General features: G+C 37.5%; 1 protein-coding gene and 2 pseudogenes across 3 annotated transcripts in view; 2 read left to right on the plus strand and 1 right to left on the minus strand.

Annotated features, from left to right (window-relative positions):
• The window catches only part of CLIP4 (CAP-Gly domain containing linker protein family member 4), an 82,208-nt gene extending 75,546 nt beyond the window's left edge, over positions 1–6,662 (minus strand). The window contains exon 1 of the mRNA XM_079110287.1: positions 6,624–6,662. The gene's annotated coding sequence lies outside the window, so the exon portion shown is untranslated. The remainder of the gene's footprint in view (positions 1–6,623) is intronic.
• LOC306644322 (large ribosomal subunit protein uL11-like) lies at positions 2,051–2,555 on the plus strand (annotated as a pseudogene). The gene has a single exon. The product of its transcript is annotated as a large ribosomal subunit protein uL11-like (transcript).
• On the plus strand, positions 4,174–4,936 carry LOC306643418 (biogenesis of lysosome-related organelles complex 1 subunit 6-like; annotated as a pseudogene). Its single transcript has one exon. The product of its transcript is annotated as a biogenesis of lysosome-related organelles complex 1 subunit 6-like (transcript).
• Positions 6,663–15,871: the final 9,209 nt, after the last annotated feature.

A 15,871-nucleotide genomic window follows, 5' to 3' on the forward strand; every position in this document is an offset into this window, starting at 1 on the left:
TAAGATGTCAGTTCTTCCCAACTTGATCTACAGATTCAATGCTATCCCACTCAAAAATCCTAACTTATTGTTTTGCAGATATTGCCAAATTCTGAAATGTATGTGGAAAATTAGAAGGACCAAACAGCCATCACAATATTGAAGAACAACAAAGTCAGAGAATTGGCACTCCCAAGCCTAAGGATTTATTTTAAAGCTCCAATAATCAAAATAATGTGGAATTGGAAAAAGATTAGACAAGTCAAAGGCAAGCTTAGAAATATACCTCTACCAATATAGACCATGGTTCTTTGACAATGGAGCAAAGACAATTCAATGGGGGGGGCAGAGGACAGCTGTCCAAAAAATGCAGAAGAAAATAACAGTTCTTTATCTCTGGTTGCTGGTATGAAGTCTTTAAACACAGGGGATCTTATGCTGCTTCTACCTCTTGCAGAATAGCTATAGCTGAAAATAATGTTATAGTTTATTGATCCTGTATGGGCCATGCCTCTTAGTTCTCCAGCTCATATTGGGGAAACTAGGACCAGAATTTATGGGAGATCTGGGACAATATTAAAAGATCAAATTTAAGACTCAGGTCTTTAGGAGGAGTGAGAGGCCGGCTAATGGCATAGAAACTCATTCTGTGAAATAGTAGTAGAAAATATTCCTAATCTTGGGAATAAGGATATGCAGCTACTAGAGGAACTTAGAATTTCAAATAGACATGATAAGAAAAAACTGCTTCGTGATGTATTATACCTAAAATGCCCAAAATTCAGAACAAAGAAAGAATTTTAAAAGCTGCAACAGAAAGGCATCAAGTCACTGACAAAAGTAAATCCATCAGAATAACAGTAGATTTCTCAGCAGAATCTCTAAAAGCCAGAAGAGTATGAAATGATGTACTTCAAGTCCTGAAAGAAAATAACTGCCAACCTATATCACTATTTTCTACAAAGCTGTCCTTCAAAACTGAATAAGAAAGAAAAACCTTCCAAGAAAAGAATAAACTCATGACCACTATGTCAGCACAATAGAAGATATCTACAAGAATCATACACACAGAAGAAGATAAAAATATCCAAGATAGCATGGGAAAGAATAAATCTCATTAGAATAGTAAATAAGCAAATGAGAATTAGAAATGAATCAAACATTAGAAATAAACAAAATCACAGGAAGTAGTATATACCTCTCTATAATAACATCAAATGTGAATGGTCATAATTCCCTAAGACACAGACTGGTAGATTGGATTTAAAAATAAGACCTAACTGTATGTTTTATGCAAGAAATACACCTTGCCAGAAAATATATTCATAAACTGAAAGTAAAATGATTTTTAAAATGATATTTTATTTGCAAATGAAATCTGAAAACAAATGAGAATCACTATTTTCCTAACAAAACAGACTTCAAGCCAAAATTAGTCAGAAAAGACAAAGGTTGTTGCATATTGGTGAAGGGAAAAATCCAACAAGAAGAAATAATGATTGCAAATATCTATGCCCCAAATGTTGGTACATCCAATTTCATAAAACGAACAATACTTAACACAAAAGAACAGGTAAGCCCCAATACAACAGTAGTGGGTGACTTTAATACAAGACTCTCACTAGTGCATAAGTCATCCAGACAAAATAAAACCGACAAAGATACTATAGTCTTACCCTCTACTATAAGTCACATGGACTTAACACACATCTATAGAACATTTCATTGAACAGCTAAATACACCTTCTTTTAGCTGTGCATGGAATCTTGTCCAAAATAGATCATAAAATTATGCCATAAAGCAAATCTTACCAAATTAAAAACTGAAATAATTTTTTGCATCCTATCAGATCATAATGAAATGAAATTAGAAATCAATAGCAAGTAAAACTACAAAACTCATACAAACAAATGGAGATTGAACAATACACTTTTTTGGGGGGTGGCCACTTTTCAAAAGAAATAGTACAGTTATATCCAGCAGGGTTTCCAGCCTTTCTGCTCAAAGGAGGTCAAGGTACAACTTTGGTTGTCCCAAATCTGGGTTCATCCAACACCAGCCACCACCACCATGCCACCCAAATTCAATCCCAATGGGATCAAAGTCATGTACCTGAGGTGCACCGGTAGCAAGGTGGTGCCACATGTGCCCTGACCCCCAAAATCAGCCCCTTGGGTCTGTTTCCAAAAAAGGTGGGTGAAGCAACTGGCAATTGGAAGGGTCTGAGGATTACAGTGAAACTGACCATTCAGAACAGACAGGCCCAGATGAAGTGAAACCTCCTGCCTCTGCTCTGATCATAAAAGCCCTCGAGGAGCCACCAAGAGACAGAAAAAAAAAAAAAAAAAAAAAAAAAAAACAGGAAAACATTAACACAGGGGATAATATCACTTTTGAAGAAATTGTCAACATTGCCCAACAGATAGGTCACTGATTTTTAGCTGGAGAACTTTCCAGAATCATTAAGGAGATTCTAGGGACTGCCCAGTCTGTGGGCTGTAATGTCAATGGCTGCCACCCTCATGACATCATAGATGACATCAACAGTGATGCAATAGAGTGCCCAGCTAGTTAAGAAGTATATGAGAAAATATTTTAACAAAAGATCATCTGACAACCAAAAGAAAAAAAAAAAAAAAAAGAAGTACAAGTGACCAAAAATGATATGAAAAAAATGTTCAACCTATTTAGCCATCAGGGAAATGCAAATCCATCTCTCCCCAGATAGAATGACAGTCATCAAGAACAAGAACATAAATAACAATAAATACATGGTACAGGAAATATAGAATAGACACTGTTGGAATAGTGAATAGTGTGGTGCTGGGGAAATCAGTATATAGATTCTCCAAAAAACTAAAAATAGTATTACTATATGAACCAGCAATACCATTCCTCAGTACTTCAGATCTGAAGTCATCACACTACAGAGATATCCATAGGTACTACACAGATACACTACAGAGATACCCATGTGTCCTGTTTATGTGGCATGATTTATAATAGCCAAGTTGAGGTACTCAATCAGCTGAGGTGCCCATCGATAGATGAATAGATAAAGAAAATGTAGTATATAATGGAGTCATAAAAAGTGAACAAAAGTCATAAAAAGCTATGTCATCTGCAGGAAAATGGATGGAAGACACTCAGAAAGATTAGTACTACATGTTTTCTATCATACGTGAGAGGTATGGCAGGGAGAAAAGAGGGAGTGGTGGGAATGTCGAAGGGAGACCGTCAGTGAAGAGGAAGGAAATCAGGGGAATGGGGAAGGGAGCATAAGGGGAGGTACTGGGGAATGAAATTCATCATATTTTATGTCACAATGAAACCTATTGTTCTATAAAATTAATATACACCAATAAAAAATGAATCCATACACAGATCACATACCTTTCACAAAAATTAACTCTAGACACAATTTTTTCCTTGGTTTATACCCAAAGGACTTAAAATCAGCATACTACAGTGATGCACCCACATCAATGTTCATAGCTGCTCAATTCACAATAGCTGGATGGTGGAACCAACCTAGATGTCCTTCAACAGATGATTGGATAAAGAAACTATGGTACATATACACAATGAAATATTACTCAGCCATAAAGAAGAATAAAATTATGGCATTTGCAGGTAAATGGATGGAACTGGAGAATATCATGCTAAGTGAAATAAGCCAAGCCCAAAAAACTAAAGGCTGAGTGTTTTCACTGATAAGTGGATGAAGATACATAATGGAGGGGAGTGGCAGGGAGGGTAAGAGAAGAATGGAGGAACTTTGGATGGTGTAGAGGAAAATGGGTGGGAGGGAGTGAGGGAAGGAAAGATAGTAGACTGAGACAGACAGAATTACCCTATGCACATGTATGATTACATGAATGATGTGAAACTACATTATGTACAACCATAGAAATAAAAAGTTGTATCCCATTTGTGCACAATGAATAAAGATGCGGTCTGTAAAAAATTTTAAAAACTCTAATAAAACCAAAAAAATCAACTCTAACTTTTATATAAATGTACAATTAAAAACCATAAAACTTCAGAAGATAACAGGAGAAAATGCAGGTGACCTTGAATTTGGTGACCTTTCAGATACAATGTCAAAGATACATCCGTGAAAGAAAAAATTGTCAAGCTGGACCTCATTAGAATTACAAACTTCTGCTCTGTGAAAGACCCTGATATGACAATAAAGACGAACTAAAGACTGGACGAAAATCTTTGCAAAACTGATCAAGAACTGTCATTCACTGTTTCCGTCCAAGTGCTAGAGGTGCTGCATTCCTACTAGTATCTGATCATCCACCCAACTGTCCCTTCCCTTTTCCCAGCAGGAGGCACATGAGTGTCCCTGGGCCACAGCCCCTGGATGGAATACTGACCGGGCCCCCTGACATCTTGGAGGCCAGTGAGCAGATGCCGGGTTTAAGTGACACTTCTCCAGATGAAGGGTTAATAGAGGACTTGACTGTAGAAGACAAAGCAGTGGAACAACTGGCAGAAGGATTGCTTTCTCACTATTTGCCAGATCTGCAGAGATCAAAACAAGCCCTCCAGGAACTCACACAGAACCAAGTTGTGTTAGTAGATACACTGAAACAAGAGATTTTGAAATTTAAAGAATGTCACCTATGCTGGATATCGATGCTTTGTTCACTGAAGCTAAGCACTATCATGCCAAGTTGGTGAACTTAAGAAAAGAGATGCTGATGCTTCATGAAAAGACATCAAAGTTAAAGAAAAGGGCACTTCAACTGCAGCAGAAGAGGCAGAAAGAAGAGCTGGAAAGGGAACAGCATCGAGAAAAAGAATTTGAAAGAGAAAAGCGGTTAACAGCCAAACCAGCTAAAAGGCATGAAAAGTTGTGTATCTGTGTGTTTTCTTCATGTATCCTATACTCCTTGGATTTAAGAGGACCTAAGTGTGGAGTGAGGTTCAGATAGTGCCCTTATCCCTTTGTGTTATGTTTTGAAATCTTCATCCCAGGATTGCTCTCTCTTCATGTCTTATTTAAACCATTTAAGGAGCCTTTCTTTCTTAGTAGTAGACACAATGTCACTTGGTTTTGATATTTATGTGTAACTTTTTTCAACTTTTGTTCACTAATTTTATAATTCACTAGTTTGGCTTCCTGTCATTTGTAAACTGAAAAATTCTGTGGTTATTATGGGAACCTAGACTCTTAAGTAGTTCAAAATTAGTATGAATTTTTAAGCTTCTTGATTGTAGATTTAAAAGATCCAGTTGCTTGTTTTATGAGATGACTTGCCTATCAGACATTGAAACACTGATTTTGATAATTGATTTTTCATTACTTAGTTAAGAAAAATTGCCAGTTTTTTAATCACATCTGCCCCTGGAAAAGAGTTAGCATAAGTCTTTGTGAAGAAAATATTGGGAAAGTATATACACAGGAAATAACAGCACCTTAGGCATAGGTTAGGTGAGCAAGATGTCAGACAGATTCTTCTAACCGTATATTCTTGCTTCTTATTGTTGTTGCTTATGTACTTTTGGGGTTCAAAAATTCAATAATTCAATTTTTTTAAATGGGCAAAAAAAATCTGAACAGATGTTTCACCAAAGAAGATAGAAGGACAGTAAATAAGCTTATGAAAAGATGCTCACATCATATATCATTAGAAAATTGCAAATTAAAACAAAACCGAGATACCACTGCATATCTTCTAGAATGGCTAAAATTAGAAACACTAACAACAAGAAGTGCTGATGAAGACAAGGAGTGGGGTACAAAATGGTATCATCTCTTTGGACCACAATTTGGCAGTTTTTTCCATGGCTTAAGTACAGTCTCACCATGATACCTCTACCACACTCCCAGTCATTTGCCCAAGTGATTTGAGAACTTGTGGCTTATGTGTACACACACACACACACACACACACACACACACACACACACACTCTTGCACATGAATAATTTCCAAAAAACTGGAAACAACCAGGATGTCCTTTAATAGGTAATTGATAAACTGGTAAAATGGAATATTATTTGGTGACAAAAATGTAATAAACTATTGAGACACAAGAAGACATGGAGGAAACTTAAATGCATGTTGTTAAATGAGAAAAGACAGTCTGAAAGGGCTGTGTATTATAAAAGATTCCAACTACATGGCATTCTAGAAAAGCAACTATGGAGACAGTAACAGGCAGTGGTTGTCAGGGACTGGGAAGAGTGAGGAAGGATCAATAGGTGGCATGCAAGAGATTTTTAGGACAAGGAAACTCTTCTGTATGATATCCTAACAGTGGATACGTGACATTATGCACTGGTCAGAAAAAGTAAAAGGTACAACACAAAAAAGCAAGTCCTAAAGCAAACTGTGGGCTTTCATTAATAATAATGTATCAAAACAGTTCAATTGTAAAAAAGGGAAAAAAATGGATTATGAAGCATCTTTAATACTTCAGTTTCGCAGCAGCAAACTGACATATTTGAATCTCTGTAAAATATGTCTCCATTACCTGACAGTATCTACAACTGGTGACTGAAACCCACATTCACTCGTGTAAAATAATGCTATGCTTCATTCAGGTTACTCACCTCTTCCTTAGCAGAAATAAGTATCATCAGAGATATGAGTGGACAGGGGCATTTGTTTTATAATGAGACTTACCCCAGTCATGTGACTATCTTCTCAAATGTGTGGAAAAAGAATTTTCAGTACCTTATGGGTCTTCCTCAGCAAGAGTACAAATCGTTTAGGGTGTTGGTTGGGAGTATATGGAAATGGGTGTTTTCATAATGGGCTCCCTTGGGCCTCTCCACGGATTCCAAATATAGAAAGCCAGAGTGGTGATGGCAGGCTCTGGCTTGCCTCTTTGGTGGAGCCCTCCTTTGAGTGCCCAGGCAGTGTTCCGACAGGCCACAAATACATAATAATGACATGACCTATGGTGCTATGGATACCAGATTTAAAGGGCCAGAGACTATTAATTGTGATCCTAAATTTTCCTCCTAGACTTCCAGCAGTAATGACAGAGAAAGAAGAACGACTAAGGGGGCCTGGCTCATCATTTCACAAAGAAAGAAGTTCAGGAAGTTTTAACAGACTCTTTCAAAGACAGTGTCAAGTTACTAAGGAGCTCCGTCACCCTGAATTCTAACCCAGGGCTCCCTCTAATACCAATTTTCCTGAACTGTTGTCCACCTTCTTCCAATGGGCTAAGAAGAGACTATTCTCAGAACTGGGGTATTTAATTACATCCATAATAAGCGTCACTCATGTGGAATCCCCGATGCTGAGAATGTGGCAGTCTACTTGAGGTAACAAAGCCCCTTTGGTATCTGTGGTCACTGCCATCAGAGGCTCAGCTTTCAAAGGCAGAACAATTGCTACCTCTGTCCAAATCGCCACATCACCTAGGATTGGGCTTCAAGGTTTCTCTGACTAAAGACAGGCACAGGGGCCCCAGAGCGTTTTGGAGCCATGCTGTCCCATCAGGATAGAGAAGGGTGATAGCATTTGCTGGGTCTTTTGTAGGTCTCTCCTCTACAAATAGATCAGCCATCACTTCATGTTCAAGGCAAGAAATGCCCTCCAACAGCAGGCCCAGAGCTTCGTGGGCTGTGGCAAGTCTTTGAAAAGATAAAGTCTACTATTCAGCTGAAAATCACCTGCAGTGACAATTTTCTAGTCACCACACTATAAAAGTAAATCTGACACACCTGACACAGTGACGGCTCTAGCTCTTAATAAAGTGCAAGTTTTTTTAACCCTCTGTTACACTGCCATATCTAAGAGGAAGCCGGGCCCTCTAAAAAAAGGAAAATTCCAGTTATCAGAATGATAAATCTATTTTAAGATAAAAAGTGTTTAATTAGTGGCAGAGGAACATTGAATTGAGGAAATATCCCTCCCTCATATCAATGTGAGGGAGGCCTTAGCGCTTCTAGAACTTTCTTCAATCAGAAAACTGTTGGCTAGGAGCTGGAGAGATCATGGTTTCTATTGAAATAACACTGCAGGCCACAACAGGACAGAGACTGAACGTGCCAAGTGACTCCTCCCTTCCCTCTTTCGATCCAAATGGGAATTCTCAGCCATTGTCTACCTAATAAAAATCCTTGGCCAAGCAGTGTTTACTGCTCATTCTAAAAAGAAGATCTATCCCTTTAGTACCCAGAATTTTCTATTGGTTATTATTTTTTTCATAGCTATAGCAATAGTCATTATTTTTAATGAATAACCCTATTTATTAAAAATATTTTAATCACTATTTTTAATAGTGATTAAATATTAAATATTTTTAGTCACTATTTTTAATGAGTTGAAAGATTTCAAAGTATATCCAGAATCATGCACAAAGGACTCTAGAACTTACTAAAATAAGTATGTCACATAAGAAATCTTTAGTGCTCTCCTTCAGGACTTCTGACTCAGGGGCACAAGGAGAACATGCTCCTTATACTACAGGTCTGCATGAACACTTCCTCAACGCATGCAAGTAGCACATAAATTTCCATAACTTTCCCCAAAGGATTAACCAAGATACCACAGTAGACTCAGTAGGGAAATGAGAGAAGAGTTTAATAAAAGCATGATTTTCAGGGGGTGGACAAAGTTTTAGGAGACTCCCAAGGGAAAGAGCAGTATTCTTGGGCAATATTAATAGCACATTAATACCCCAGTCTAAAAGCAAGGAGAGAGCCATGGTTGGAACTCAGAAGAGAGCTCTGTGGAAAGAGGTGTCTTCCAGAGAGGGCTCCCAACTCATGGAGACCAGGATGGAAAGATGGGGGGTCAATATTCCCCACTCATTCTTCTCCCATCCTCTGAGCTCCTTCCTGACAAAGCCCCTCAAGGGCAGGAGCCCTGGTGATGCATCCATAGGGACCTGCCTCCCAGGACTCAGCAAGGTGTGGGGACAGGTGTGCAGAGCAGACCTGCAGGGGCCAACAGGAGACACCTGTCACCTGGAACTTCATATTTCCCCCTTTTGGTCATAGGGTTATAACTGGTCTGGGTGTCCTCAGAACTCAGGAAAATACATGCATTTTCTACCCTACAAGACTTGGTTCTGGTTTCTGATTTAAAAAGGACATTTTGAACAGAAATTCAACTGGGTTTCATCACAATTTCTGATAAGACACTCTGCTGATCTTTTGAGCTATAGCTGCAGATCAGGTAATAACTTGGGAGAACAGCACATAGATTCTTTGGTCTATTCTTGAGATTTTACTGACACCTGGCTGCCTGTAATTATTGGAACCAGTACAAATTTCACAGTCACTGACTTGTGTGTGCAAAAACGTAATTTTCTCTATTCTCCTATAATTGAGTGTAATTTCTGCCTTGAGCCTCCATTCTGCCTCAAAGTGGAGAAAATTTAATCTAGTCACTTGCAAATGAACTCATTCAAATTCAGTCATGTCTCAGTCAATTCAAATTTATAATTCAGTCACAATTAAGTTTAAAATTTGTCTTTTTTCCCCCTGTCCCCTTCTTCCTTAAGTTTAAGCCCCTCAAGACTTATCCAAGGGGTCCCCTTCTTGGTCCTAATTTGTCCTGTCTGACTCTGGGCATCACAGATGTCAGGTGTTCCCTTGAAATGTGACACAATATACATACATAGTCCATGGGACACAACATTACTTCTCTGCATTCGGTGCAGTTATGTCCTCACCTGAGTCTCACAACTTGTCCTGGGCTGATGCACTCTGAGAAACTTTGCTGTACCTGGAATTCTTCAGGACACTGTGGGTGCCCTCCCATATCACTCTGATAGAAGGCTGCTTCCCCAGTCTCCCATCTTTGGTACCAGACACCATTCCTACTCTGTCACATCAAAGTGACATGAGGCGGGTTTCCCAATGGCCTACACTCTACCCAGCTTTACCAGGAAGAGAAGTACAATGGGCATCCTTCTTCTCTCAGTGTCCTTCAGAGGAGGTCTTGTGGTCAGAGATGGGTCACAAGGAACCCAACATTCACATCACCCTGAAACTTCTCTCTAAACTCTCCCTTAGTCCCAGGTCTTCTGTCAGCTCTCATCCCCTTTCAGACCTTTTCCATCTTACAGCTGAAGTCTTTCACTGTAGAAGTCAAGGATTCGTGAACTTTAACCAGGTATGGTGGCACATGCCTGTAATCCCAGTGGCTTGGGAGGCTGAGACAGGAGGATTGCAAATTCAAAGCCAGCCTCAGCAACTTAGCAAGGCCCTAAGCAACTTAGCAAAAACCTGTATCAAAATAAAAAAATTAAAAAGGGCTGGGGATGTGACTCAGTGGTTAAGCACCCCTGAGTTCAATCTCTGGTACCAGAAAATTCATGGACTCTGCTCCTGTGTGAAGTCTCTTGTCCCAAAGTAGTGGCTGCCACAATGGTGTGGACAGGTGCCTGTGGAACACCAAGGACTCATCATCTGATGAGCATAAGGAAAGAGCAAAGCGCATCAGAAAGTTACTATATTTAGAGATCAGGTCCTTAAAGGGGAAATTAAGGTTAAGTGAGGCCATCAGGGTGGGCTCTAATCCAATGTGACTGGTGTCCTTATGAGAGAAGGCGCTGTAAGGTGACTCCACTCTTCCTTCCCATCCTGGCACACACAGACACACAGAGGATGACCAGAGGAAGTTGCAGGGTGGCCTCTGGCTTCCAGCACTGTAAGGAAATACATTTCTGTTGATTAAACTGCCCAGTCTGTGGTCCTTTGTAAGGGCAGACCAAGCAAACTAATAGAGATATTGAAAACACTAGACTCTTGACTTCACAAGCACAGTTCTTATCCTGGGACCCTCTAAAACTTATCTCTTGCTCAGGGTCTCACACACACACGTTTCCAACTCTCCCATTACTTCACTTTTTCGTTTGTTTGTTTGTTTGACCCAAGAACTTAGCATTGTATGTCAGACAGTTCACTTCCATTTTAAGATTCTTTAAAACATTAAACCTCTCCTGTAATCTTGGAGAGGCTATAATTTACAGCTAGCTATCTTGAAATGTCTCCTCTCTCCTATCTCCAAGACAAAGTTCAATCCAGTCAAACCAAGGTTTCCCACATCATGTCTCTGCTTTTAAAAATAATTATTTTATCAATACACATTGATCAAGATACTTTACTAAATGTAAATTTAGCCTTTCTAAATATGGCAATAAAGATAGAAATTATAAAGAAAAATCAGATAGTCAATTTCATGAAATAAAAACTGTACCACAATATCACAAAAGTCAAAGGCAAAAGAAAAGCAAATAAACAACCAAACTAATAACATAAGTGACCAGACAAGATTTAATATCCTGAAAATTAATAAAATAAAAATAATGAACAAGGATATGTTACAGGTGATACATTGTTTTAGACAGTTTTTTTCATTGCTGTGACTAAAAGACCTGAGAAGAACAATTAAAGAGGAAGAGAAGTTTATTTGGGGGCTCATGATTTCAGAGGTCTCAGTCAATAGATGGCTGGTTCCATTGTTTTTGGCCTGAGGTGAGGCAGAACGTCATGGCAGAAGAGTGTGGTGGAGGAAAGTGGCTCAGAACATTGATCAACAAATATATGAAAAAATGTTCAACATCTTTAGCAATTAGAGAAATGAAAATCAAAAGTACTCTAAGATTTCATCTCACTCCAGTCAGCATGGCAATTATCAAGAATACAAGCAACAATAAATGTTGGGGAGGATGTGGGGGGAAAGGTACACTCATACCTTGCTGGTGGGAATGCAAAATAGTGCAACCATTATGGAAAGCAGTATGGAGATTCCTCAGAAAACTTGGAATGGAACCACCATTTGACTCAGTTATCCCACCCCTAAGTTTATACCCAAAGGCCTTAAAATCAGCATACTACAGTGACACAGCCACATCAATATTTATATCAGCTCAACCCACAATAGCTAAACCATGGAATCTGCCTAGCTGTTCCTTAACAGATGAACAGATAAAGAAAATGTGGTATATATACACAATGGAATGTTACTCAACCTTAAAGAAGAATGGAATTATGGCATTTGCAGGTACATGTATGGAGCTGGAGAATATCATGCTAAATAGAAATAAGCCAATCCCAAAAAAACAAAGGCCGGATGTTTTCTCTGGATATGTGGGTGCTAATTCACAATAAGTGGGGGAGAGCTAGAGTTATTTTAGATTAGGTAAAGGGGAGTGAATGGAGGGGAGGGGTATGGGAGGAGGAAGAATAGTAAAATGAATCAGACATTATTACCCTATGTACTACATGACTACATGTATTATATGACTACATAACCTGTGTGATTCTGCATCATGTACAACCAGAAGAATGAGAAATGAAACTTCATTTATGTATGATGTGTCAAAGTACATTCTAAGGTCATTTATAACTAATTAGAACATATAAAAATAAAAATAAAAAATAAGAAAGCAATTAAACCATCATATGTTAAAAATAAAATGTTTTACTTAAAAAATACATATATACTTTTTAAATACACAAACTCTCTAACAAACCAGGAAATGCAAATTAAAATGAGATGCCATCTTTTCCTTCTTTCAAATCAACCGAGACTAATGCCCGGCGCTGGCAAGCTTGCAATAAAGTGGATTTTTTACACCACTGCTGTGGATTAAAAACTAGTATAATCTTTCTGGAAAGTTGTGTCACAATTTGTAGCTAAAGCCTTAGAAATGTTCATATTTGGGGGATCATACCTCCCACATCTTACGTGTCGCTACAATAGTGACCTACTTTCATAGAGTTCAAAATGGCCAGGGAAGGCCGAGTAACCTCACAGTGGGGTCCCGCGGCACAGACCACACAGTCAGGGGATCAAGGTCAAAATCGACAGTCATAAATTATGAAGTATATGCTCTTGAAGTGCTTGATATAAATGACAGAGAGCCTCTGTGACCTTCCTTCCAAAATCCCACAACCCCAGTTTAGTCGTTAGAAAAACACAAGACCACTCTCAACTGAGCAACATCCTACAATGTACTTGATTGAAACTCTTCAATACTATCAAGTTCACCAAAAACAAGGAAAATCTGAGAAACTATCACCACCAATAGGAGCCTAAGGAGAGTGCCTGTTAAAGGTCATGTGATATCTTGGCTAGGATCCTGGAACTAAAGGAGGATATAGTTAAACACTATATGGGTTTTAGTTAATAATTACATTTCGATACTGATTCCTTAATTGTAATAAAAGTACCATAGTAACGTAGTATGTTAATCATAAGGCATTATTCCCTCATGTACATATATATGATTGCATGACCAATGTGATCCTACAATATGTATAATCAGAAAAATGAGAGATTATACTCCATTTATGTATGATCTATCAAAATGTATAAATGCATTCTACTGTCATGTACAACAAATTAGAACAAATTTTTAAAAATTTAAATAATAATAATAAGACAAACTGTGTAGAGGGGAAGAGGTACCCAGGAATTCTCTGCTTCATTTTTAGTCAATCTAGAACTATTCTAAAAAATAAAAATCTATGATTTTTTTAAAAAATTTACATTATTTAACAAAACAAGTCCACATTCCAGAATGTACCTACAAGAATATTTCAGTATTATCTACATTAGATCTAACCTAAATGTTCAAAAGTAAGAGTCTAACCAAAGCATCTATCTTTCTTCAAACAGAATACTGTAGCCTTTAAGAATGCATAGAATTTACATATGAATGTAAATTTACAAAATATTAAAAGAAAACCTATGTTACAAATTGTATGTAGAACAAGATTCTGTATTGAGTCAGAAAGAGGATGGATAGGTAGATACACACTACATACATAGGATAGATTTTCATTATCCTTCAAGTTTACTTATGTTTTCTAAGTTTTTACATAGCATATATTGTTTTTCCATACATACCATAAAATTTACCATTTTAACCATTTTAAAGTGTACAATTCAATGTCATTTAGTACAGGTACATACAACCATCACCACTATCTAGTTCCAGAAAATTTCCATCACTACAGAAGAAAACCCTGTACCAATCAAACTGTCTCCCCTTCTCTCAGCCCCCAGTCCCTGTCAACAACTAATGTGCTTTTTATTTCTGTGGTTTTGCCTGCTCTGGATACTTCATACAAATGAAATACAGTATGTGCCCTTTTATGTCTAACTTCTTTCACTTAGCATAATATCTTCAAGGTTCATCTATGTTGTAGAATATATCAGTATTTTATTCCTTCTATAGCTGAATAATATTCCACATACACACCACATTTTATTTACCCATTCATCAGCTGATAAACACTTGGGTTACTTGCATTTTTATTTTGCATAGTGCTGCTGTGAACATTCATATACAAGTTTTTTAACATATTGCATTTTTAATAAAAATATACTGATCTTAAAAGATAGTAGCTAAAAGTTGTACTCCTTAAGTCTTCCAGTCTGTCAGTACTCAAAAATTCCCTAAATTTGTTCACTTGTGTTCAATGACCCAATCTTTCATTCATTATATATGTGAAGTTTCTAGTCTCAAATAATCTAAAAAGATGTTAAATAATACTTTTATTAAGGAAAAGAAACATTTACTTCTGAGCAACTCAGTTAACTTCTGTGTTTATTTTCTCATTAAAGAAAAAGATAATGTTAGTATCCACCTCCCGGAGGCAGTGAGTTAGTAGAATCCTTGGTAATTATTTAAAAGTACATGTGATTCCCTTAATAAAGTTCTTACTGTTTAAAACAATGAAAAAGAAACAATTTGAATAACTCATTTTTTCAATCACAACTCACAACTTAAATTAGATATGGTTTTGCAAGAACTGATACAATAATATTTGAGATTAGTTCATGTTTTACATTTTCCTTTGGCTACTTTGGAGGGGAAAAGTGATGTTTATAGTCTTACCCATAATTACTGAAGTTCTACACAATATTTTGCATCATATAGGCAATGATGAAGAAAATTAAAAATTACATTTAATGCTCATATTAACAGTAGGGTATTTTGAAGTTGGTGGTCAGTGCTAAAGGCAGATTGGTTTAATCTTTATTTTAGATTACATACAAGTTTGGCAAATTCTCTAAGGAGAAGTGTAAAGCTATTAATCAGAAGTTAATCATGTGAAAATACACACACCAACATAAAGGTATGAATTATTGATGCATGCAACAACATGAATTACTCTCAATATTAACTGTTGAGGGGAAAAAAAATGTCAACCCAAAAAAATCTGTAGGATTTCATCCATATGTAATTCTACACAATGCTTCAATGGCATTTTGTCTTAAATCAAAATTGGTGCCACATTGGAACCATCTTTTGTTGATCAATTAGTTCAAGGTTATTTGGACTTCTAACATCCCCTGAAAATGTATTGAAAACCTGATCCCCATTACAGCAAGGTTTAGAGGTGGAACTTTTAGGCAATGATTATATCTTAGGGAATATGAACTCATCAGTGGATTAATTCAATTGATGATTTAATAATTTAAATGGTGGAGCATGCCTGGAGGAAGTATGTTACTAGGGGCATACTCTTGGACCATGTCTTGTTCCTGGTGTCTGTCTCTCTGTCTGTCTCTCTCTCTCCCTCTCTCTCTGCTTCCCAGCTACCATAAACCAAGGAGCTTTGCTCTTCCATGCCTTGCATTTCCACCATGATGTTCTGCCTCATCTCAGGTCCAAAGCAACAGAGTTGGCCAACCATGGACTGAACATATGAAACCATGAGCCCAAAAATCTTTTCCTCTTCTGGGTTGTTCTTGTCAGGTGTTTTGACCATAGTGATTAAAAGCTGATTAACACAAGGGCCATATGACCAAAATGAGGTAAAACTTATTTAACATGCAAAAGGACAAGAACTAGTACCTTATAAACCAATGTTTACTGTATATAATTATGTTTAGATGCCATGATTTGATCTATGATCTTCCTAGATTTTTTTTTTTTTTAACCCAGGGAT

This window comes from Sciurus vulgaris (assembly GCF_902686455.1).
Source record: "Sciurus vulgaris genome assembly, chromosome: 14".
Lineage (NCBI taxonomy): Eukaryota > Metazoa > Chordata > Mammalia > Rodentia > Sciuridae > Sciurus > Sciurus vulgaris.